The following is a 27,027-nucleotide window of genomic DNA, read 5'->3' on the forward strand; positions in this document are numbered from 1 at the left end:
TGGTGCTAAAGCTACTGTCCGTGCAATTGTACCTCAGCATTCCTACAGCTCTGCATGAGAAAGGTATGGCAGCAATGCAATGCTCTGGAATCCCTTGTCAATACTGGCCCTCACAATTAAGAAGGCAACTGCCTGACCTCCATGGCAGATGTGTGAGCTGTCACAGGAGCTATCAGAGCTGTCAGCCAAAGCTCCGTCATGGTGCATGCCACTGTTATGCTTAAGGAGCCGACCACTTGCTCCATGTTAGACAGAACTCCATGTGCTGCGTGAAACTCTGACTCAAGTTGTAGTTGGACCTCTGGACTCTGAGCCATTGGACACAAGCCTATTGGAAAACTACACAGTGCACCGAGAATTTCCTGGTATATGCCTATCAACCTTTTTCAGTAGATTTGGCCCTGAGTATTTCAGTCCTTTACAGCAGAGCTAGTATGTAATCTCAACCTCCGGCAAGCTAACACCTGTGACATCCCATCTCTCTGCTGTAGTTACTGCACACTGGTGATTTACCATATACTGAGCATTCTTCTAACTTTCCCTCTCAGTATGTATGGTGGCAGGCTTGCTTGCTTATGCTTGCCAGGGTCAGACTGAATGATTCTGTGTCTTCAGGAAGGCTGCCATCTTCTTCCTGAAGTAGCACAGGGTCCTCATATTTTCAGCATTCAAAATGAAAGAGAGGGACAGGAGTTAACTTTGAGTGTGGAGGGAGAGCAGATAGAGGTGAGTGGCTGATGAAAGCAACTACAGTTTGTCATTCAGAGTATTCAGTGTGAGATAGAAATGAGAAGGGAAAAGGAGAAGTAACCCTGTGCAACATCTCCTCCAGTGTTGTCAATCGACACAGCTATGACTCTCCCCTCACCTGTGATAGTGAGCATGTCGTCTTCCAGAGGGGACAGGATGTGCAGGTGGGCTCGGCCTCCTCCATTCACATCCTGTTGTTGCTGCATGTTCTGTGCATCCTTCTCCTGCAAGAATGTGTTAGGGATGGTCTTGTGAGTTGTTATGAGAATGCGCCCTTCATAGTTGAATGTTTTGCATGTTGTGTGGAAGATGTGAGGTGTGGGGAAGTGAGATTTTCAAAAGTAATGTGTGTGAATATGAAGAGAAAGAGATGAAGTGAAGTGTGGTGCAGTGATTGTAGGAGAATAAGGGGAAATGGGGGAGGATAGTATTGTGAATAGTGTGGTTGCAGGTATGAGCTAAGAGTAATTGATCTGAGGGGTAAGATTCTTACCATGACAATGTGATGAGATTATGAAACTTGTTTCTGCATTGCAACCAAGTTCCTGAAACCAAAGCTCCTAACGTTGACCTCCTTAGCGACCTCTTCCCACTGGTGGCAGAATTGTCTATTGGAGGGCTTTCTGTCACTGAGGGAACAAAATATCCCTCCTCCTGTCCTGCCCCTGGACCAGGTCCTCCAACTCTGCATCTGAGAACCTGGGAGCCCTCTTGGTACCTCTTCCAGCCATTTTAGCCCTTACACAATGTTTCCCTGCTTTCTGCACCCAGAGTGCACTTCCCCTTTAAGAGGCACTGGCGGCCTTATGGTGGAGTCAGTCGACCCCAGCCCCATCCCTCTGCCAAACAAATATCAGTCAATAAGCAGTATGGGTAGTGCTGACTGCCACTTGACTCAATATAGTGAGTTGGCAGCAGCAATTTTACATGGTCCCATGTAAACTGACATTCCCTACACTCTGTGTGCCCATTCTCAGGAACGATCGAGTTGCTGGGCCAGGATTTCTGAGAATGCCATTTTATTAGTGGATTGATTATCGCAGTGGAAGCCAGGCATTTGCTCACTTTTCATTAAAATAAGGATATCACCCTCAAGATGCATGGCTACTCTGCACATTCAGAGACAATAGATGTCAATCCATAAAACAAAATAAAAACCTACCAAACCAGTATAAACTCACAAAACCAGTAAAGAAGATAAAAATTAACACATAATTCCCAGTCACCTGCATCTAGCATCATAGAGGAAGACCTTTCACTTGACAAAGAAACTGGCATTGCATAAGCATAAGGAGACATTTTAGCTCTCTGCACATGTACAGTGCTTTTTTTTAAAGGCTCAACATCCAGATGCTAACAAATCCCAGATTAAATCTCTGTGAATAAAAATTCAGATGTTGTCAAATCCTTTGGTTGTTCCCAATACCCTGTTTGAAGCTAAATTTTTCATGAAGCATGATTTTACCATCTGAAAAATTTGAAATGAAATTATTTTATTCAGCCACCGAGTTCGTGTTTACCATACGTTTTTTGTTTTAATTTTTTGTTGTCTTTCACCTGAGATGGGATTTTTCGTGGGTGCCTTTCCTTGCAGACCTGAATGGCATAAATCTCACAATGTCGACCCCTTGAAATCACAGAACCGGAGAACAGTACTGCAAGATCGGCATCAACTTGATTTTCAAACAGAACCACACTAAACACATTTTGCACTCAATTAAAAAAAGGAAGATTTGATGCCTCAGAGCAAGCTTGACTTTCCAGTCAATTCCATACTTTAATTCTGATGCTACACAGTGAGCAACAGTGTTTGTAGGACAATGCAGCTTTAAAACAGCTGCACGGATACTGCCTGTTTTCTGTCCTCTCGTGATGGTTTAGTTTTCAGGAGTCCCTGAAGTCACATAAGTACTGCAGTGCTGGCAGTGGCTGCTGCGGGTACTCTGCTAGAACGGTTTATCAAACTAATGAGCCACAGAATGATACAACTCCTGGGCCTGACTCCATCAGGGAGAGTGCGGACGGCAATTCCAGCTGTGAGGAATGAACAGTGGGAAGTGGCAGTTATTAGTGGCTAGTTCACCTATCATTTGTTAGCTTGCAGACACCACACCATTTAAAATGGCCTCTGTCTCCTTTTTTGTATGCTAAAAAGCTTTTTCATGTGGTCAACGGGAGAGATAAATCGACAGAACATGTTACCTGATCTACCTCATGCCGTGGAATCAGTATTTGAGAGAAGTTGGTGGTGGTTGCTGACTGATGTTGTACATGGGCAGCACTTTTGCAGATTATTAATATCCATCTCTTGTGTCATTATTCCTTTGAGTGATGATGTTCTTTTGTAGCCTGCAGGGCAGCAACACATTTTCTCTTCTGACATACTCCACTGATGATGTTAGCTCAGCAATGGAGCAGTCAAAAGTTCACAGGGATCTAAATTACATTTTATGCTGCCATTCAGATGCCGACATCTCTAAAAGAAAATTTTATTAACAGTACCAAAATCTTGCTAGCTGAATTTGCATGAAGTCAATGGTAAAATTATTTTTGTTTAGCTGACCCAACGTGGGGGGGAATTATTAGCTAGGGCAGAGTTTGATCAAAAAAATTCATTTTTAGTATGCGACAAAATCTTAGAAGTGCAACATAGCAGAATGTGACTTATTTACTATCTTTGTAACACAGCTGTGTGCAGTCCCTTCTGCCACGGGTAAATATAGGATACTTATTGGATCCTGGAATGAAGCTGTGTTTAAATGCAGGGTGGAATCAACGGAATTACACAAATGCAAAAATAGGTGAAATTTCAGCAGACCTCTGCAGTGTTATAATTATACAAATTTTAGTGCGATTTTATTTTTATACATTTTTGCAAATATAGAAAAATTAGGTCCTAACTTAACCCGATAGTGAGTTTTGATGAACGATCATTGACCCAGACATTAACTCTGCTTCTCTCTCCACAGTTGCTGCCTGACCTGCTGAGAGTTTCCAGCATTTTTTGTTTTTATTTCCTATCTTAAGCTGAGGGGTGTCATTGTGGAAGAATTATGGCCATGGCTTACAGTGAATCAGTTGTAATGCTGGCAGTTGAATGAAACTTCCATGTTGTCAGCATGTTGCAGAGACTATAGAGCAGGCTCAGGGCTACATTTGCAGAATGGGAATCCATTATTGGAGCTTATGAACTGTTTAAAAATAGTATTGCAACAATTTTTTTTAATGAAGGTTAGGGTTTTTCTTCTTTCACAGGGGAATAAAAACAGCAGCATGATGGTTTGATCACAGGGTATACCTCAAGACAGTAAAAATGGTCCCATAAGAAAGTGTTGTGAACTGTTACTGAAGCCACAACCATGGAATAACACATGTTTCTTGGAGCTTTTGACAAGCTTCTGCAATGGTTTTCCATAACTTGGAGAAAACTCACTGTCTCACCTCTGACTATATTTAGCAAGCTCAGACCTTCTACTCCACAACTCACTAAAACCAAAGCCACACTCCAATTAGCAGATTATCACAGTAAAAGTTAAATTAAGAGTGGGCACCAAAAATGGAAACAAAAATGCAATTTCTACATTAATAGTACCACATCCTTTCTCACTCATAATAAAAAGATGAACTGATATCTGGGAGCAAATGACAAGATTTTAACACAATACTGGAGTTTAGAAGACTCTTTAAATTCCTGTGTGGTCACAATTGGAAATTAGGCCCAAAATTAAAAGCGTTTTCTCGATGTCAAGTTACACTCAGAATTCTTGGCAATCTCATTATCATACACTTGAAAGTAAAATTAGCATAAATCAGGATAAAAGGCCAGCATGGTTTGAACATAATTGGAACACAACCAATCAGGTGCTGGTGTTAGGGTGGGAGTGGGAGACAAAAGTGGGAGACAAAAGTGTTTTTTTTCAGAGTGAGGTTGGGGAATTCGAGGTATGTAGTACACAGCTCTTTGTTAAAACATCTGAAGCAACTCTTCAGCACTCCAATGGTCCTCTTATTCACCCACCTGCTGGATGCATGTGCCTGTCTGGACCTCTCCTCTGCCTCAGTCTATGGGATGTTAAAAGTGTTATCAGCTACGGCAGAAAAGGATTACCCTTATCATCAATTATCCATCCTTCTACTGGGCCTCCATCCCCGAGTATGCATGTAATCATTGAGTTATGCACAATGAAGTCATCATAACAGGCCCCTGTGTGCTGCACATTTACACAAAGGATGTCCAGTCACGCATCACAGGCCGGCTGAATGTTTCATGGTAAGTTCCAGACTATGTGTGTAAGATGGGAAAAGCTTCTGAATATTTTCTGAACTCAGATAAAAAGAACATAAGAACATAAGAAATAGGAGCAGGAGTGGGTCATATGGATCCTCGAGTCTGGTCCACCATTTCTATAAGATCATGGCTGATCTTATCCAGTCTTGGCCTCAACTCCATTTTCCTGCCTGTTCCACATAACCCTTTATAACAAGAGCTGCCTGATGTTTTTTTTTAATTTTGTTTGATACAAATTTGTTATTGTCATGCTAGGCCCCCACCTGCCAAGAATGAGGCGCATTAATTTTGTCATGAACATTGATTTTAAACTGTTACTGGAGTGAAGAAAGGACTTGTTAAACAGATCAGCCGTGGCTGGAAAAGACATTTGCATATTAACAGACGGTGATTGGAAGGACAAAGGACCATTCCCTAACACATTCAACCCACAATGGACCTTGATCACCAGATATTGTGTGTAAGAGAACCATTCCAGAGCCTGCTAAGGTGTTGCAATCCAAGACGTGGTCAGACCGTTTAGTCATATGAATAACATGCTTTGCAACCTGGGGTTTTCTGAATTGTACAAACAGTTTGAACTCAGAAAGACTCTTTGCTCCCGGATAGAGAAGACCTCTCCTGTCTGCTCCCATCTCTCTCTCACAAGCCTCTGAATCCATTGAAGACACATGAACCCCAAGAGAGAAAAGTGTCCGACAGTGAACAAGGTTTAAGAAGAATACTGGGCCCCAACGAAAAGCAAGATCTACCTACAATCAAGGACTCTACAGTGAGCTCGAAGAGCCATAACAAAAACTCTTCAGATATTGCCTCAAACTTTTTCACTTTATTACTTCTGCTCTGTTCTGTCTCTATCTGCATGTGTGTATCACGTGCACATGCTAGTGTGGGCGCGTTGTGTATCCGTAGGTGTTAACCGAATTAGAATTTAAGTTCAAGCTTAATAAATTTCAACTTTTCTTCTTTAAACCGAAGAAAGCCTGTTTGTGCTGGTTTCTTTGTCTTATAATTGGAAAGTGGTGAACAAGGATTCACCAAGGGGGAGCTAAAAACATGGTGTGTTTAAAATTAAACCCTGTTACGGTAAGACCAGGTGAAGGCTGAGCAGGACCCCTAGACACCTTTCTCCCTGGTCATAACAGTTATGATTATAAAATCACTTACAAATTTTTCTTGGTTTCCTAACAAATTTGTACTAATGTCTTACTGCTCTTCATATTTGTGTCAGGTAAAAAGTTATTACAACCCTTTATAATGTAAACACTGAAGGATGTCTTTACATGATGGCTGGGAGAGTATTAAAATCTTATGTTTTGCATCTGTTTGCCGAAGATTTATTATAAAGGATATGGGATGACCCATAAGCAGGAGTGTATTAAAAGCCAGTAAATGATAACGGGATTGCGATGACATCACAGATCAAAGCGTGAGTATCTATGAATATAATACAAATACTGAAATGTGTTATGTCCTTGAAACACATCAGGAGCTGAATTTTACGCCACCCCAAAGAGCAGGAAGGTGGCAGAGGCGAGGGGGCTGGGGGTGGCGTAAAATGGAGCAGGAGGCTCCAGGAGCCCTTCCCGACCCACTCCCGCTTCCACCTCCACTTTATGCAGGGTGGCAGCAACGAAAAACAGCCCGCTCACCCCAGGCCAATCAAAGCCCTTAAGTGGCAGATTTTATGCCTGGCAAGCAGGCATCCCCGCTACCCCAACCACCCCCAACACCCAGCACGCACCCCCCTCCCCCATCCCCCAAACTGACCACCCTTGCCTTACCAGGGCCCAACCGATTACCCCCGGCGAGACAACCAAAACTTACCTGCCTTCCAGGCTCCCTGGCATCTTTACTTCTAGCTGGGCTGTAGTCCCAGCAGTGGCCACTGCTCCCGGTGGTGCTGCTGGGTCTAGGAGCTGCTGGCCCACTGATTGGCCAGCAGCTCCATTAGGTAGGGCTTCCTACCTTAAGCGGATGGAAATTCCACCTCAGAACAATTGGAGCCCGGGGACCTGCAAAATACAGGTCGGATCCCCAGGCGAGGCGGAAGCGGGTTCGCCACCGACATTTCAGTCAGTGGCTGGCTCCTGTCCATCTATGGTTCAATTCCGACCCATATCTTGTGTTATCCTAGATAATATAAAGACAGAATTGTTTCTGCTAGCGTTATGGCCATGAACATGTAAGGAGGAGGAAATTGAGCAGGGATTAATTTTCCCTGAGTCCTGCTCACCTCGTGTGCAATTTTCTGCCGATCTGTGACACTAGCCTAAGTTGAATACTGAATTGTTGCCAATGATATGAGAATATTTCCTTGTGAAATATCCTGGTCTTCATGGCACCAAGCTGCCTGTCTAAAATGGCCATTAAGAGCCAGTGATATTTTAATCTTTCAAGAAACTACTGTTTTTGGAGGATGAACAGAGGCAGCTTTGTGGACACCGGAAGCAGACTACCAGCAACCAGCCTTATCTATGGAGATTGGCACACCAATCTGGGAATGTCTGAAGACAACTTTACAGGGTCTATTTCGCCAAGGAGGCATTGGCTGAACCATGACAGCTGCTGAAACCTGACATCCAGACAATGTCGTTCACAAGGACAGCAATGATAGTGACAGTGAAGATGAGCACAGTCCCAAACATTTAAGCCTCAAGGCTCTTCCAAATTCCCAGAGTGAACAAGTACAACATCAGTCAATTGGTAGTCCACAGCTATATCAAACAGTTTGCTGAGAATCGATCACCATGGCAAACACCTTAATCAGTTTGACCATGGAAAAGTGGCAACAGAATGAGAAAGCATTGCAATCCTCTAACGTTTTTGTATCACCCAAAGTTCACGGCACTATTGATGACACCCATGTGGCCATCCAAACCTTTATGCAGGCTGAAAGGGGTTCCATTTCATAAAGATGCAAGTGATCAGTGAGTAACAAAACAAGATCATACAGGTCAGAAAACAAACTGAAGGAATTCAAAAAAGGAATAAGGTTTCGGTTCGGAATGGTGTTGGGTAATGATAACACATTCCTTAAAGAAGAGGGGGAAATTTGTGACCAATTAGCAACCTGTCACAATTCAAAGCATCAAACAGTTTATATATCTAGTAGCATCTCGGATGTGACTAGTCACTTTAACCTTGGTAAATGCAAGCTTGCATTCCCCAGGCTAGAGAGGATATACACTACCTTGGGGTATGCAAAATATCACTTCCACAACACTATTCCTATATAAATATGTTTTGCTTGAAAAGAAAGTAGAAAACACAATATGCATCTTGTTTGGTTCTGAAATCTATCAAATTAAGGTGAAGTGTTTGGTAACATGAACAAATGAGCTGGAGTCTCTCTGGGGGTGCAGTTCAGGAAACCATTGTGTAAATTTGGTAAGCTTGCTTCAAGTATGGGAGGCACCTTTTGTTTTCATGCTGTGCTAATTTCAATTTCAAAATACACGAGTTCTAATTCATGCTCCCAATTCAGCAACACTATATCTATGTTCTGTATCGCTATGCTGCAGCTCATGTGGAGGCATGCTCATGGAACTGCACAGGCCACTGCAAATACTTTGGATTTAAAATTATAGTACTGATATTAGGCTTAGTGTAATCAGCAGTGTTTGAGAAGCCTTATGCCTTTCGTTATTTTTATAATGGAGGATGCAACATGATTTAAACAGTCCCCGAAAACAACGAAAATGGCTGCATTGTCTGTTGTTACTGTTACGTTGTTCTGAAGTTTAGAACCTAAACCATGATTTGAGCATATTTATTCTTCTGCTTTCAGCAATCAATAAGATCATTGAAAGGCTTGTGCTATTTCCAAGAAGCTAAATACATGGGCCGTGATATTTATCGGGAGAGGGGTAGCATGGCAATGGGAAATCTAGAAATTCGGGGAATGCAGAGGTCCTGCCGAATCTAAAGGCAGGAACTCATTATCATTTCTTTACTGAGGGAGTGCTGCACTGTCAGAGGTGCCATCTTTCATGTGAGACATTAAACTGATGTTCCATCTGCCCTCTCAGGTGGATGTAAAAGTTACCATGGCACTATTTTGAAGAAGAACAGGAGTGTTATCCCTGGTGTCCCGGCCAGTATTCATCACTCAATCAACATCACAAAAAAACAGATTATCTGGTCATTTATCTGTGGAAGTTTGCTGGATGCAAATTAGCTGCTGCATTTCCTGCATTGCAACAGAGACTACACTTCATAAGTAATTCACTGACTACAAAGTGCTTTGAGATGTCTGGTGGCCATGAAAGGCTCTTTATAAATGCAAGTCTTTATTTTTCTTTCCTCTTGAGAATGGATCACAGACAAACTACACAACTCAACCCTCTCCCACCCATCGTGTGGAGGGGAGGCCGGTTAAAATTTCCCCCTGTGGTTTCTGTTTGGCGCTTAGACAATGCTACCACAGAGCCAGATCTTATGTGCATGAAGTCATGATTTGATTCATAGAGGTTGAAGACTCAGGTATGCTGTGATGCTTTGAGAATGGCAGAAATATCTGGGTAAAGCCGAAAACAGAACTGGATATAGAGTTGGGAGATAAAAACAATTTTCAGGCCCTTAGAGAAAAAGAAATGGGTGCGAATGGAACAATAGTTGGAGAGAATGCTGGAATGAGGATAGGCTTATTTGGAGCAATCTGAATGGGAAGTTTTAAAAACGGTTGGGGAAAGTGCCTGAAGAGAAGAAGCAATTGCAGATTTTGATCAAAGCCACTTGAACAGCATGTGCACTCGAGCTAGTGACTCAGATTTGAGGACACAAAAGTGGACTTTATACTTAGGGAGTGATTGGGTTGGAGAATATGGGGAATCTAGTGGAAATGAAACTGCCCAGTATGGAAGCGAGTGACTTTTTGAGGAGGTTAGTAGAGGTCTGTGTGCATAGCAGGCAAGGGCAGTGGGAGTTGGCAGGGTTGCTGGAGAGCAAGCTGGGAGGTAGCTTTTTCCTAGATGTGGAGAATGATGGCAAGGGGTTGGAGGTGAACAGGTCCATGAGGTGCAAATAACTTTGTCAATGATGAGAAGAATCAGTATTTTTTTTTAGTTGTTTCGTGTGATGTGGGCATCGCTGGCTAGGCCAGTATTTGTTGCACATCCATAATTGCCCTTGAGAAGGTGGTGGTGAACTGCCTTTTTGAACAGCTACAGTCCATCTGGTTTGGGTACACCCACAGTGCTGTTCGCGAGGGCGTTCCATAATTTTGATCCAGTGACAGTGAAGGAACAGCAATATATTTCCAAGTAAGGATGTATGTGGCTTGGAGGGGAACTTGCAGATGGTGTTGTTCCCATGCGCCTGCTGCCCTTGTCCTTCTAGGTGGAAGAGATTGCAGGTTTGGAAGGTGCTATCGAAGGAGGTGTGGAGACGTGGTGAGCTGCTGCAGTGCATCTTGTGTCAGTGGTAGAGGGAGTGACACTTTAAAGTGAATTTCTGAGGGAAACCTATCTACACAGCATGGCTTTTGAGAAGTTACTTGCTGTGGCACAAAGCTAATCCACTGACGCGATATCTTCCGAAGACCAGCAAAGATGCAGGAGCAACGTAGCAGTAAAACAGTCAAACTGATCATGTTCAACATTTGATATTGAGAGCATGATGGTCTGCACCATCCTCTATCAAGCCTTCTGATCAGCTCTTCAGTAAAAGGCATTGGCCCAGATTTTGCGATCAACGGAAAATAAACGGCGCTCATCCTTCATTATGCTTACAACTGCCCCACATACCTCGCTTTTCCTAGGCCTTTGGACGATAACATATGGTCATTGGAATTCAATACATTGCAGTGCCCGCTACAGGGAATCTGGGACCTGTATGAATAGGGCTAGCAACAGTGTGCCTCTTCAACCAATCAGACTGAAGAATCATTACTGAGACATGCAAGGTCTAAATCAGGAAGTATAAATTGGAATATTTAATTCAATGTAAAATCATGTACAGAAAATGAAATAAAGACAAGGAAAGAAAGATGGGATCAACAGAGAGATAAAGAGACAGAAAAAAATTCAATGTTTTTATTTTAATTTTAATTTTTTAAAATTTCCAACAATAATTAAAATCTGAGGGCTCCACACTTATAAAAGTAACTTTGCAGTGCAGTAGTAATTAAGACTTATCACACTGTTAAAAGTTCACTTACATTTAATGGACAAGCCCTAACTTTTTCTGGTGTGTTTTGTGAGTGAGTTTGAATGTTGAATCTCTTGGTGAGATACCATTGTAGTGAAGCTTGTGGAAGAGCAGGGAAAATTGGACAGCAAGTTTCTGATTTTTACCTTTGACTGAACATGTGCAGATGCTGGAAGTTTCTGTCTAATTTACTCCTTAATGACGGTGAATGCTGATAGCCTCATCATTATTCTTAACACAAAATTTGTGCCAAAATAAATGTCAAGATACTGGTTTCAAGTTTGGGCACAGACCCTCAGAAATGATATATTGGTCTTGGAGTGGGTAGAGCACAGATTCAATATAATGATAAATCATGGGTTATGCAGTTGAACTTATGAGGACTTCATACTGAAAATCGGTTTATATTTCCTTGACTTTAGAAGATTTCATGATGATCTAACTGAGGCCCTTAAAATAATAGAAGAATTTGATAGGCTACATACAGAGCAACTGCCCACATCGGGCTGCATTTTATGGGCCCCCTGAAGACAGGCTAGGAGGTGGGGGGCTCATACAATCATGACGGGAGGCGGGGGAGGCAGAGGGCCCGGTGCCTTCCCATCGCACCACAATTTTGTAGGAGACGGGATAGGCCGGTGATGGCCTTTCTGCCCAGTGGCCACTTGAGGCCCTTAAGAGGTCCATTAACAGTCACTTAAGGGCCTATTTCCCCCACTGCAGGCATTAAGACAGCATTAGGATCCTCTGCCACACCAGGAGGTTTCCCAGTAAAACAAGGTGACCTCCTTTCTGGCTTGGGGGAGGGGGTGCCCTCCTCTGTGGACAATCTATGGCCCATGGGGAATCCCCGCCAGCAATCAACCCCCTCTCTGGACCCCCTCCCCCTGTACTCAACAACCACCCTTCACTGGGGCCTGCCGGACTGGCCCTGGCAACCCTGCCTCACTTACCTGAGGTCCGGGTCTCCAGCACTAGGCCTGAGTCCAAGGCCTTTGCAGTACCAGTGGTGACCATTGTTCACGGTGGTGCTGCCATCTTTACAGGGACAGGGATCCTGGTACCAGACTGTTAATTGCCCTAGAGCCGTACAATTGTGCAGAGGGAGCTCCAAATAGCCAAGGTGGGTCTCGTCCCCCCCCACCACCAACCTTTTCAGACCAGCACCAGGAGCCCCGCCAGCAGCACAAAATTCAGCCCATTGTGCTTGACCACTTATATATCTTGTTTTGTTCTGTTTGCTGAAGGTGTTGATTTGTGCAAGTGCATGACACTACAATTGGGCAGCAATTTGGTGCTTCACCTAAGTGACCATTCCTCAAATATGAGTTAAGACAGTAGTATCAGATGGCTGTTCAGCAGTGCAAGGCATCACAGACAAGCATGATAATGCCCTCACCCCACAGCCACTGCCCAAGCAGGGAACTCTGGACAATGTTTCCTTGCATAGGAGGGTTAAAGCCAAGTTTAGCACCCCAATTGTTGCCCTGGATAAGATCAGTTAACTGACCACAGCCTAATGGGACCACAAAGTCTTTTTCTGTTATTGCAGGTCAGGTGAAGCCAGCAGGGAACAATACTCCGGCTGCTTTTGTAGAGAATTGCTTACCTCCTCTCCATTCCTGAATCACAAAAAATGTCCACAGAAGCATTCAGCCTTATGTATGTCAAGCTGGAAATAGCTAGAAATAAGCAATTGCTTGCTGCCTATCACTAATGGGGTAGTAGCTTCACTGCAAGCTCAAAAATTGGGTAGGCAGATCATGACGACTAAAGCAATTGTCAATCTACTTTGGGTTTTCAAACAACCTTTATCATTATTACTTTCAAAAAGCAACAAAATTCTTGGTGTTTCAGATTTCCAACATTTATGGGCTGGAATTTTATGCCCGCGCCCCCCTCCAAAGAGCGGGATGTTGGTGAGGGTGGGGGCGTAAAATGGAGTGGGAGACTCAGGGGGCCCTTCCCGACCTGCTCCTGCCTCCACTGCCATTTTATGCAGGGCGGTGGCAGCGCGAAACGGCCTGCCTGCTCCAGGCCAATCAAGGCTCTTAAGCGGCCATTTGATGGCTACTTATGGGCCTTCACCCGCCACCACGGGGATTTTACCCTTGGCCAGTTGGGCGGCCCAGGCCTGAGAAGAGCTGCCTGACAAAAGCAGGTGGCGGTAGGGAGGGCGGGGACGGGAAGGCTCCTGATCAGGCACCCTGCGCACGACGGATTTTAGTCAAATAACGTTTGTGTTGTTTCCTGCAGGTCTTGTGAGAGTCTCCAGCTGAGGCAGTTTCTTCATATTCTTGTGTTAACGTGGGGGGATAATTGCATATTGGAGAGAGATTTATAACTCAGCTATTCCACTCTACCAGCTGGGCACTTTGCCACCCAAGCCATAACATGTAACCCTGGCCCTTGTCTTTTCCCTCAGGAGCTTTATTATTGAAAGAGCATGGAATGACTGAAATGATTCAGTTCTACATGTCATGTGACAGGAATGGACAGTGTGCACACAATAATATTAGAGGTGTATGCTTGAAAAGAAAATGCATTCATTTTACAATAAACAATATAGTGGTACTATCTGTACAGGCAATGGGGACTCTTGTTGAGCATTGTTGATAAAAAGAAATGTTTGTTACTGGGTAAGGGGTGTGGAGGGATGAAAGGAAGGGCAGAACCAATAAAGATCATGCATAATTTTTACGATAATGAATGCATCTTTATGCGATTTACATTATTGCATTCTGTTTGTTAAGTGCAAAAAGGTTTGCATTCTTCTGTTGCATAAAATGTTGCTTCTTTTGTTCAAACCATCCCAAACTAAGTATAAGTATTTTCCCCCTCTAACTTTCTCCCCTTTAATCATAAAGCTACTGACTGATGTCCCACAGACGCCAGCTACTCTCTAGTACCCCTTCAAAGTGAACACATGCGTGTATTTTCAGACTGTTTGACTGTAGAGGGCATCAGAGCCAAGCCTGATCCTGTCCTCAGCTGAAGCCGACACACATGCACTTTAGACCAAGTCAGAGGTTTAGGCAGAAAACTGAAAGTTGACCATATAATTTCCACCAGAATTCTCCAGATCTTCCACTGTAACTCCAGCAGAAACCTTAGAGAAACGGTTTAAAATAGCGGCTTTCACTACTTCCCCATGGGTTCTGCCAATCTTCTGCCGAAGTTAAATTGGGAAATTGAGAAAACCCCAAGGAAATTTTCATCTGTGATGTTTAATGGTGCTCTTGGATTAGATAATCCTCATGATTAACATTTCAAATTTATCATGGGCTAGTCAAGCTGACATCAGTTGTATCTGTTTGGGGTTCATGTGGGGTTGAATCTATGTCTGTGGCAGTCTAGGAGGTTTGCACATTGGAACATGTTTGGAATTAGCTTCAACTTCATATTTACCCATTTTTAAGGTTCTCTAAAGTCAACGTTAAATAGAAAGAAAGGATGTACATACATGCTAAACACCCATTTGTAAAGGGCGATTGCAATTGTGAGAAAAAAATACTATTTCCCTATGCTTTTCTTAAGCCATCACAATGTTGATAACACTCTCAGATTTGGACCAAAAGGTTGTGGGTTGCAAATATTAGAGTAAAATCATAATCTAGACTGACCCTCTGTAATATTAACTGTATGCTTTAAAATACCCAAGAGTGTAGAAGGTTTCCATATGATTTGAAAATGAGTTGCTCCTGCAACTGGCGTACACTCCTTTACTGGTAGATACATTTAAACACTATTTTTAAACAATACCAGTGAGCTGAGTGCATGCTGTTTGTATGGCGCATTATGTCAGAGAAACTTCCAAGGCTGTTTGTGAAGAAGACACTGAGACTAGGATGCTTTAGTGGAGACTGTTTATTGCTTACCACAGAGCTTACTTCTCCACTCCTAACAACACCCAGCCAGTGCTAGCTGGTCTTCTTATATATATATACATTTGAGTACAATTAACTAATCAACATCCAACCCCTGTTCACCCTATTACCTTCAACTACTAGGTATTTAACATCCATTAACAGAACTTATTAGACACTAACAAGTTATTGTCATAACCAAATGAAAATCTATTTCAGTGTTAGGTGTTTGAAAAACGCAGATCCTGCCTAGTTTAAAACTTATGGTTGATTAAAATTGAATTTGCCGGTGGTGGCGAGGCATCATGGAGGCCACCCAACCCCACTGCTGCTCGGTGATGGGCCCACCATTTAAATATTTAAATAAATTAAAATCATTGAATTAATTATATTCACGTTCCTGCCGACTGTCCTGATGAGATCTTCGTGCCGCTGGCTGGCACTCCCATGCTTTTGGATCCCCTGTCCGGGGAACCGAGGCGGAACACTGGTGGGGAGGGAGGAGAAGGTAGGTTTCTCAGTGCCGGAGGGGTGGAGCGAGGTCAACGTAATATCATTGGTGTAGGGGATGATGGGAAGGGTTATAGTTTAAAGTTTATGCACTTTGGTGGGGGGGGAAGGTCAGGTGGACAAGCTAAGTGTTTTAGTGGGGGAGAAGGCAAGTAATTAATTCTGAGTTATTGAAGGGGTGGGAGAGGGGCAAAATAAATGTTTTTAATGTTTTTCATTCAATGTCTCTTTAAAACTGTAAATTGAATGGTAGCGCTCGAAGCCTTTTAAAAATGGGGTCAGGCAGCTGATGCCATTGTCGAGGACAGACAGCCCGCCCCCTCCACCTCATCGGTGGGGGGGGGGATTGGGGGACGGCCCATTCTGGTTATTTAAATGAGCCACCGCGCTTAATATCGCGGCGACTCCGCGACGTGCGGCCCACAAGGGTGGGCCACCATTTTTCTCGCCCGCCGCCGATTTTGTCAGTGGGAATATAAGTTTCAACCCAATATCACAGCACAGTGGGGTGGCACAGTGGTGCAGTGGTTAGCACTGCAGCCTCACAGCTCCAGGGACCCGGGTTCGATTCTGAGTACTGCCTATGCGGAGTTTCCAAGTTCTCCTTGTGACCACGTGGGTTTTCGCCGGGTGCTCCGGTTTCCTCCCACAGCCAAAGACTTGCAGGTGATAGGTAAATTGGCCATTGTAAATTTCCCCTAGTGTAGGTAGGTGGTAGGGAATATGGGATTACTGTAGGATTAGTATAAATGGGTGGTTGTTGGTCGGCACAGACTCAGTGGGCCGAAGGGCCTGTTTCAGTGCTGTATCTCTAAATAAAATAAAAAATAAATCACAACGTCATTCCATCATATACTTTGTCCCACCCACACTTAGGGCTGGATTTTGTTCTCCCTCAAGCGTCGGGTTTCGTGGCAACGAGGGTGCCTGAAAATGGTTCCGGATGAGGCTGCCATGGACCTCGATGCCAGAAGGGCCCAGCCCGATCATCCCAGTGGTGGAGAGGCTCCGTGATGGCTCCCCTGCCACTGGGTGATGGGGCCTCAATTAACATATTCAAATCAATGAAATGAATACATTTGAATAGACTTACCTGCGATCTCGAGAGCTGGCTGTGATCTTCGGTGCAGTGGTCGGCACTGACTTGGGGATTAGTTCTTTAAAAATTTAAATGTGCCGGCGGTGCTGGCTTCCCTTGAAAAATTGCACCAGCGCCTGTGCACAGGCAGCTAACGCCATTGCTGGTGATGGACAGCCCCCCCTCCCCCCACAACGTGATTGAGGGGGTGGGGTGGCACAGGCCACCCCAGCCATTTAAATGAGCTGCGCACAGAAGATTGCGGAGGCTCTTTGGTGTGCAACCCGTCTGGGCGAGCCGCCATGTTTTGAGCTCACTGCCAAGATCGGCAGTGTGCTCTTAAAATCCAGCCTCACTGTTGTTCTTTCTCCTTGGCTGAACCAGACTTTATCTTGATGTGTAAATGAAAGCAGTTCATAGTAGTTTAAGTATGAACTCACTATGACATTTTGTTTTAAATTACCTCAGTTTGTTTTCAATTCATTTTCCACTGAGAAATCCCTTTGCACAATGAAGAAGCAACAAGTTTTAAACTTGGACTGAGAAAATTTGTCCATGCACGCTGGGAAATTCTGCATGTCTAAAAAGGCCTCATGCATGTAGTAGGCCTCAGGCCTCTGCCTAATAATATGGAAGTGTAACACCTGAAGTTTTATGGACTGAAAGTGCATGGAAACAATTCACTTTATTTAATAACAACATTTTATCATTGTTGGACTTGGGCTTTTGCTGAACGGATCAGTTTCATTTTTTTTGTATTCAATGACAGAAAATTACAGTGCTGTTCTACAGTTTCCCAACAACATGCTTCAATTTCCACCTTGACCTCAGGAGAGCTCCTCCGATTGCCCCAACATAACAATCTCTTTTCACACATTAACTGTCTTTGATGCCTGAGTGAGATTGCCTAGTTACACCAATAAGTACATTTATTGGCAGTTCTGTGCTGTTGATTTATGTCTTGTGGGAACTGGATGGAGATTGCCCAAATTTATTTCACTTAGAACTGTTAACAGCTGTCTCGGAATGGAGACTTTCATTCCATCTGTCTACGCTGATTTCAAATTCGCCAGGAAACAATAGCATTCTGATCTATTGCACCATCGATTCCCTAAATTTATAAATAGTTTGACTTTGGATGCTCTCATCTTAAAGGTGATATTATATCTAATAACACTTTAACCAAAATGTAATGTATAAAAATAAAACAAAAGTCCTATAATTATGCCAGCAGTGTGGTGTATATTTACCACTATTGTTTGCATATGAAGTATATTATTTCTATATAATGTCATATTTGGATTTTTAAATGTTGCCATGGAAGTTGTGAAGTTACGGATACATTATCTTAAGCTCTATAAATACTATAAAGAGAATGATAAATGATTCCCTATGCAGAAAATTCCCAATTCCTACTGAATCACCATGTAAAAACCTGGACTGGAGATGAGGTACTTCCTTAATAGAAGAGAGAAAAACATTATCAGCTGACTATTCTCAGGTTACTGTGGTACAACTTATAGCAACTGGTTATAGAGGAGCATTATGGCCTAGAAGCATATTGTCTGTCTGCCCATTTAGGCAGGTGCACAGTGTGGGGGATGTAAAGTGGCAGGGAGAAGAACTATAAAAATAGATTTAAAGTGAGTGTGATGACTAGTGATGAATAATGGGTTTCAAGATCTGTCTTTTGAAAATAGCACAAATAAAGAAATAACAACTATACTGTCAAAAGAATGAAATAGACTATTTAAAATTTTGTAGCTTAGGATTACTCAATAATGCTTTGTCAAAGGTCACTAACTCTTTCTTTCTTCGGTGAGCTGTGAATGGAGATGCATTGATGTAAGTAGCAACAAATGTCCTGCGTGTTGTAGGTGTAACAATATTGGTACGATTAGGTTGTAGACAATCAGGAAGATGGGAATCATTTTGTATTGTTATACAGCTGAAACATAGGTCAGTCACATGTTTTGGTAAATTCAGAACCAGTTCTACGGACAAAGAGGTGAAGTTTTATCCTCATCGTAAGCACACAGAGTAGATCATCCACCTGTTATAGAATTCACCCAAATTTCATTACAGAAGACAAACATTTCCTCCTATCATTGATAACTGAGTTGATGTGAACTTGTAAGAGGGATTTTCAACAACTTGTGTTTAGATAGTGCCTTTAACATAATAAAATATCCTCAGGTACTTCACAGGACCAGAATAAAACAAAATTTGTCACTGAGTCACAGGAAGAGATAATGATCAAAAGGGTCGTCTTTCAGAAGCGTTTTAAATGAAGAAAGAGAGGCAGAGAGGCGGAGAGGTTTTGGGAGGGAATTCCAGAGTTAGAGCCTTGGTAGCTGAAGGCACAGTCAACAATGAGGGATGCTGAAGAGGCCAGAATTAGAGGAGAGTAGATAGTTCACAGAGTTGTGGGCTGGAGGAGATCACAGAGAGAGAGAGGGGCACAGCCATGGATGGATTTGAAAACAAGGACAAAAATTTAAAATCAAGATAAAGATGCCACTGAGTAACAAAGACATTACAAGTTACATTGTGACCTGGTAGAAGTGTGTAAACCTACTGACTAAAATGACAATGCATGGATGACCACCAGCTGAATAATTTTAATACATTAGCAAATAGCTATAGGTATTTTAGAAAAGAATGAAAGACCACAACACTACTCTTACCTTGTCAGCTGTCGCTCAATGGTAGCACTCTTGTCTCTGAGTCAGAGGGTTGTGAGTTTAAACCCCGCTCTAGGAACTTGAGCACATAATTCAGACTGACACTCTAATGCTGCACTTTTGGAGTGTGCCAGCTCTTGGATGAGATGTTAAACTGAGGCCATGTCTGCCTCCCAGGTGGGTGTAAAAGATCCCATAAACTATTTTGAAAAAGACTTGGGGAGCTAACCCCTGGCCAATATTCATCCCTCACCAACATAACTAAAAACAAATTATCTGATCTTTATCTCATTGCTGTTTGGGGGAGCTTGCTTTGCCACATTGGCAGCAGCATTTCCTACATTACAACAGTAACTACATTTCAAAAGTACTTCATGGGCTGTAACGTGCATTGAGACATACTGAGGTTGTGAAAGGTCAGTGATGTGTATAAAAGATTAACATAGGATATGGCTGATGATGAACAGAAAATTCAAAAAAATTATAGGGGAGTTTGAAGTTTTCTTTTCCCAGGTATGGAACAACAGAATATTTGAGAGAAATGTGTTCAATTAAAGAAATCAAGGGGAATGGATTGATTATTATTGACTGGAAATCATTTTGCAAGAACCTGCTTATGCTGGGAGAGTTTATGCATGCCGAGGGAGATGGAAAGTTGCAAGTCTCTGAGTTTGCTCTCTTCCAACACACTGAATGCAGAGTTTTAAAATCCCTACATTGCTAACAGGGTGTGTTCTCACATGGAATGTTTGCTATTTCATTACAAATATAAACCTACTAATGAATACTGCTTAATGTAGGAGCCTGCAATTTTCTCAGTTTCAAGCACCACACATGCATTGAACACATGCTGCCCACTTCAATTGTCACTTGTTTGTTTAGGCTGCAATCTTCATTTCTTTTTTCTGCCATATACTTATAAGCTATGGGAATTCTTTTCAATGGTCTCCTTTCACTTGATTTACTGAAAAAGGATAAGGGGAACAAAAGAAGAGATGCCAGGGACATTAGTTGGCACCATCTGCTTGCAGTTGCCAATATGTCACCAACCATATCTATAGGCCCAGGCAATCACTGCTTTAATAGGTTCTGGTATAATAGGGAGGCAGCGACAGAACTGTGCCATCTGTTTTAAAGAATCACCACCACTATAGTGATAGCATTGCAATAAGTCAAGGTGATCATGACCTTCAACTTTTATGCTTCTGTCTTTTTTTAGGCTAGGCCAGGGAACATCTGCAATATCAACAAATGTGTTACTCAGATGATTTAACAAGGTGACTGATGCTTCATTAAATAGGTCAAAAATCTTCATCCCTTTTTCCATTGACCAGCAACAGCAGCATGAAAGCACCATCCGGTTTCACCAACCTGGTAGATTTCCAACCGCATCTCTGTGGCCATCTGGCCATCAAGGCATAATTTAATACCATACATGCAGGAAAGGTTTAAGCTGCATCAATGTGAAACTGGTCAATGATAAGTAACACTGTTTTGTGCAAGTTGATGCATATTTCCTGGGAATCACCCACAGCCAGTTTTCATTTTGCCAGTCTTATTTTGTGTGCCTGGAAAGATGGTTTCTTGGAGACCAAGATTATAGTTCTCAGGCTTAGATAATAAAACCCCTGTGAAATTTATGGACAGAAGTAGCACAAATATAGAATTAGGCTCATGCATCTACCAGGATCATTATAAAGAATACCAGGAGCATCTTGAAGTGCCCTTTAAAGATCTTGACAGATCAGTATCACGTTATTATAGCCTGTCATGCTGGGCCCCCACCCACCAAGAATGAGGCACATTAATTTTGTCATGAACATTGATTTTAAACTGTTGCTGGAGCAGGGAAAGGATTTGTTAAACAGATCAGCTGTGGCTGGAAAAGACATTTGCATATTAACAGACAGTGCGTGGAAGATCAAAGGACCATTCAATGACAGATTCAACCCAGAATGGACCTTGCTCAACAGGTATTGTGTGTGAGAGAAGTATTCCAGAGACTGCTATGGTGATACAATCCAGGACTGGTTGTACCAGCTGGTCACATGACTAACAGGCTGTTCCAGATTATTTTTGAAATTTGCCAAAGAGAGTTGAACTCAGAAAGACTGTTTGCTCCTGGACTGAGAAGATCTCTCCCGTCAGCTCCCATCTCTTTCTCACAAGCTTCTGAATCCAATCAACACACAAGAACCTCAAGAGTGAAAAGTTTCCTACAGCGAATAAGGTTTAAGAAGAATACTGGGCCCTAATGAAAAGCAAGATCTACCCACAATCAAGGACTCTACAGTGAGCTCGAAGAACTGTAATAAAAACTCTTCAGATATTGCCTCAAACTTTTCCACTTTATTTTTCTGTCTCTATTTGCATGTGTGTATCATATATGCATGCTACGTGGGCGCATCATGTATCCATAGGCGTCAACTGAATTAGAGTTTAAGTTCAAGTTTAATAAATTTCAACTTTTCTTCTTTAAACCTAAGAAAACTTGTTTATGCTGGTTTCTTTGCCTTATAATTGGAAAGCAGTGAACAAGGATTCACCCTGGGGAAGCTAAAAACACAGTGTCTTTAAAATTAAACCCTGTTTATGGTAGACCAGGTGAAGGCTGAAAGGGATCCCTAGACCTCTTTCTCACCTGGTCGTAACAGAAATTTGGGTGCTAGCATCCGGGATTGGCCCACAGACAAATGACAGAAATTGGAAGTGGGAAGCCGAATTGTTTCCAATCAGAAAAGAGCAAGATTTCAATACAGGTTTTCTTTTGGTTGTGTGTGCTTGAATAGTAACATGTCTGCGACTGAAGCTAGTAGCTCCCCAAGCCAGGGTGAAGTAACTTGGGATAAGTTAAAAGCACTGTCTATTGAGGAATTGAGGAAAATTCCACTGCTGAGCAGTGTGGGATCACTGTACATGGCAAGGCTAGGAAGTCTGAACTAAGACTAGTAGCCAACTATTTTTCCCTTGAATCTGATGAAGCAGAAGCAGAGTGAGAAGCAGACCCAGACAGGGTATTGTTAGCTAAGATACAATTGGAACAAAGGAAACTTGAATTAGAAGACAGGAAAAAAGGAAGGGAAAGAAAGAGACAGAACAAAGAGGAAGAAAGAGCCTCCCAGAAGGAACATGAAGGAAAAGAAAGACAGGAGAAGAAACGAGAGAGAGAGGAGAGTCAGAGGGAAAGAGCCTTCCAGAAAGAATGCGAAGAAAGGGAGCTAAGGTGGCTTGCGTTAACTAGGGGGTACAGAGTAACCCCAGTGAAAGCATGGCCAATGTGGAGGAGAATAATTCAGGGCTGGGTACAGAATTGTTAAAACTAGTTCAACTAATTCCAAGATTCAATGAGGAAGATGTAAAAGAATTTTTTGTGTCCTTTGAGAAACTGCCAAGGCAGCTAAAATGGCCAGCTGAGACCTGGCCTATTTTATTGCAAAGTAAGCTAACTGGACTAGCCCATGAGGTTTATTTCCTGTTGCCAGATGAGATTTCATCAAATTTTGAACTGACAAAAAGTGATATCTACGGGGCATATAAATTAGTACCTGAAACCCATCGCCAAAAGTTTATAACCCTCAAGAAGCAAGCTAATCAAACTTTTCTGGAGTTTGAAAGAAGTAAGCAATTGGCTTTTGACCAGTCGCTGAAGGCTGTCAAAGTACAGCCCAGCTATGAGAATCTGAGAGAAGTTACAGGAATTTAAACACACTCTCCCACTCTCCATAAAGTCCCATGTTGAGGAGCAATGGGTTCAGAGAGCCCAGCAAGCGGCCGTTCTTGCTGATGTGTTTGCTTTAATTTATAAGTTGGTTTCCCAGGGGAGAAACTTTCCTAGTCACCCCCACAAATCCGAAAGGGACAAAGGGTCTGAAGGTGATAGGAGCCCAGGCAGTCCTGGGAGAGAAAGGAAAGCAGGAGACGCAGGTGGCCCTTCTCTAGCCACAAAGGAAGATGCTGTGAGCAAGAGTGAGACCCGGAGACCTCTGTGTGTCCATTGTGATAAAGCAGGGCATTTAAAAGCTGACTGCTGGAAACTAAAGGGAACAGCTGTAGGGTTAATGAGGGCACACATGCTCAGTGAAAAAGTGAAGAAGATGGAAAGCAGAGCAGAACAAGCTGTGGCTTTAATTGCAGTAAGAATGAGATCCAGGAAGCTTATGACTGCAAGTGCAGGAAAAGCTAATAGGATTCCTGAAGGTTATCAGGGTTTTGTGTTTGAAGGGAAAGTAACCCCATATCCCTCGAGTGGGGCAAGCAAGCCCATAGTAATTCTCAGGGACACAGGGGCCACTAGATCCCTTTTACTAGAAAATGGCCTGAACTTTCCCCCAGAGAGTGCAGTGCACACCAGAATGGTGGTGAATGGTATTAGAGGGCAGTGTATGCCTGTACCTGTACACCTGGTGTGCGACCTTGTTTCATGACCGATGAACGTAGGGATTGTCCCTAGTTTGCCTGAGGACAGGATTGACCAGCTCCTAGGTAATGATCTGGTGGGCGTGAAGGCGGTAGCCCCCCCCAGTAGTGAAAGATAAACCACAGGAGGTCAGAGAGACAGGGCAGTGGCAGGAGATGGACCCCTGCAGTCTCCCTGAATGTGTAGTGGATCAGGCCATGATCAAACCAGCTCCCCCAAGGGAGAATGAATTTGGACTGCAGGCTGATGACCAGGTCTGTCTGTTTGAGACTTTCTTTGGAAAGTTAGGAGACCAAGGACATGCATTAAATGGATTTTTCCCGAGCTGACGTTCAGTGAGCCGACCTAGTATTGCAAAAGTTAGCACAGGCTGCCCAGTCTGAAAGTGAAGCGGAGGAAGTCCCTGACTGCTACTATTTAAAGAATGAGGTACTGATGAGGAAGTGGAGTTCTCCTCACAGACCTGAGAGCAAGGAGTGGACAGTAGTTCACCAGTTAGTGTTGCTGCAGAGATACCGGGGAGAAATATTAAGAAGGGCCCACGAGACTACAGTGGCTGTACAAGCCGGTATACGAAAGACCAAAGCTCGCATAAGTCAGCAGTTTGACTGGCCAAAGCTCCACAAAGATGTGGTGGAGTACTGCAGGAGTTGCCACATGTGCCATGTTGAGGGGAAACCCCAACCTACAGTGAAACCTGCACCACTAAATCCTGTACCAGTGTTAAGGGAACCCTCTAGCAGTGGGCTGGGGAACTGTAAGGGACACCTGCCAAGAACAAAAGGGGACAGACAGGCACAAGGCTGGCAAAAGATTAGAAAGGGAAGGGGAAAAGTGACCGAGGGCAAGTTAAAGGAGGTTCGGGAGGAATCCCAGATAAAAATCCCTACTGTCCTGTCAGCCAACCCCGAAAAATGTGAAAAGTTAGACCCCACATCCTCCTATGTAAATGCAGACAGTAGAAGCACCCCACCAGAGATGCTAACAGCATTTACAGGAACCTCCAGAGACAAAGAAAGACCACTAGGGGGCAGGGAAACCATGAGGGTGATGCCTCACCTGGTCGAAGTACCGCAGGGGAGTGCAGTAGAGTCTGCACAGATACCTACAGGCAAGAGTGTCCCAGAGGACAAATGGGAGATTAGCAAAGGATCCTCCCCCACAGACAGAACCAAAGAGAACCACCCATCTCCCAAAGTCGAAAGCTTTGCATGACCTAGCAAAGCACTGAAAGAGAGTTCAGGATAGACCTGCCCACAACTGACCCTCCTGAGAAAAAAAATTCCAACTTAGGGTTAATTAAACCTAACCATCTCCAAGACCCCAGGCAGCCATGGAAATGGGCAAACCGAAGAAAAACACGTTTACTGGGATGCCAAAAAGTGGGGGGGGGGTGGGGGGTAACAGTATTAATAAGTTTTAGGATTTATGAATGAATGGGAATGAATGAGAGAAGTGCATGTTTTTTTTCTGTATCTTATTTTTTCTCTCAACCCTTTCAATTAAATGTGGTTTTCTTAAATCGCATTTCATTTTGCCTGGTGTGGAGGTGTCATGCTAGGCCCCCTTTATGTTTCTTCAGTTTATGTTTCTTCTGCTCTTTTCTGTCTCTATTTGCATGCGTGTATTACGTATTCATGCTAGCGTGGGCACGTTGTGTATCTGTAGGCATCAACCGAATTAGAGTTTAAGTTCAAGTTTAATAAATTTTAGTTTTTCTTCTTTAATCCTAAGAAAACCTGTGTGTGCTGGTTTCTTTGCCTTATAATTGGAAAGCGGTGAACAAAGTTTCACCAAGGGGGAACTAAAAACACAGTGTGTTTAAAATTAAACCCTGTTACAGCAGATCAGGTGAAGGTTGAAAGGGAACCCTAGACCTCTTTCTCACTGGGTCGTAACACAGCCCCATGTGAGTTTCACAATTAACAGTGGCTTAACATGGAAAAAGAGATTATTTCATCATTGAGGCCAGAACAGAATGCAAGCATATGAATGAAAAGAATGTAGCTGCAGAATCAGCAGTTTAATCAGGGAGACTAATGCAATAGAGCTCATCCAAATTACACTCACCTAAGTGGCTGGTCTGCCCCTTCAAGAAACTTTGCTCTCACCCAGCACTGAGAAAGTGGTTCGAGGTATCTTCTGCAACATTGTCCCCTGCAATTCCTCAACAACAACAACTTGCATTCCTCATCTGTCTTTAATGACCATTATTTGCTCTGAAATAAATTTTGGACCAAGTTTAAATACAGTTCTAATAATTTATTAATTGATCAAGTTTTATTTTTAAAAATTTGTTTATGGGATGTGGGCATCTCTGGCTAGGCCTGCACTTATTGCCCATCCCTAACTGCCCTTGAGAAGGTGGTGGTGAGCTGCCGTCTTGAACCGCTGCAGTCCTTGGGGTATAGGTACACCCACAGTGCTGTTGGGAAGGGAGTTCCAGGATACTGAAGGAACAGCGATATAGTTCCAAGTCAGGATGTTATGTGACTGGGAGAGGAACTTGCAGGTGGTGGTGTTCCCATGCATCTGCTGCCCTTGTCCTTCTAGGTGGTAGAGGTCGCGGGTTTGGAAAGTGCTGTCAAAGTAACCTTGATGATTTGCTGCAGTGCATCACAGTGCCACTGTGTGTCGATGGTGGAGGGACTGAATGTTGAAGGTAGTGGATGGGGTGACAATCAAGCGGGCTGCTTTGTCCTGGATGGCGTCGAGCTTCTTGAGTGTTGTTGGAACTGCACCCATCCGGGTAATTGGACAGTATTCCATCACACTCCTGACATGTATCTTGCAGATGGTGGACAGGTATTGGGGAGACAGGAGGTGAGTTACTCGCCGCAGAATTCCCAGTCTCTTACCTGCTCTTTTAGCCACAGGATTTCTCTGGCTGTTCCAGTTCAGTTTCTGGTCAATGGTGACCCCCCAGGATGTTGATAGTGGGGGATTCCGTGATGGTATTTCCATTGAACATCAAGGGGAGATGGTTAGATTCTCAATTGTTGGAGATGGTCATTGCTGGCACTTGTGTGGCATGAATGTTATTTGCCACTTATCAGCCCAAGCCTAGATGTTGTCCAGGTCTTACTGCATTTCTACACAGTCTGCTTCAGTATCTGAGGGGTCGCGAATGTTGCTGAACATTGTTCAATCATCAGCGAACATCCCCACTTCTGACCTTATGATGGAGGGAAGGTCATTGATGAAGCAGCTGAAGATGGTTGGGCCTAGGACACTGCCCTGAGGAACTCCTGCAGTGATGACCTAGAGCTGAAATGATTGACCTT

Source organism: Heterodontus francisci, chromosome 16 (genome assembly GCF_036365525.1).
Source record: "Heterodontus francisci isolate sHetFra1 chromosome 16, sHetFra1.hap1, whole genome shotgun sequence".
In the NCBI taxonomy this organism is placed as follows: domain Eukaryota; kingdom Metazoa; phylum Chordata; class Chondrichthyes; order Heterodontiformes; family Heterodontidae; genus Heterodontus; species Heterodontus francisci.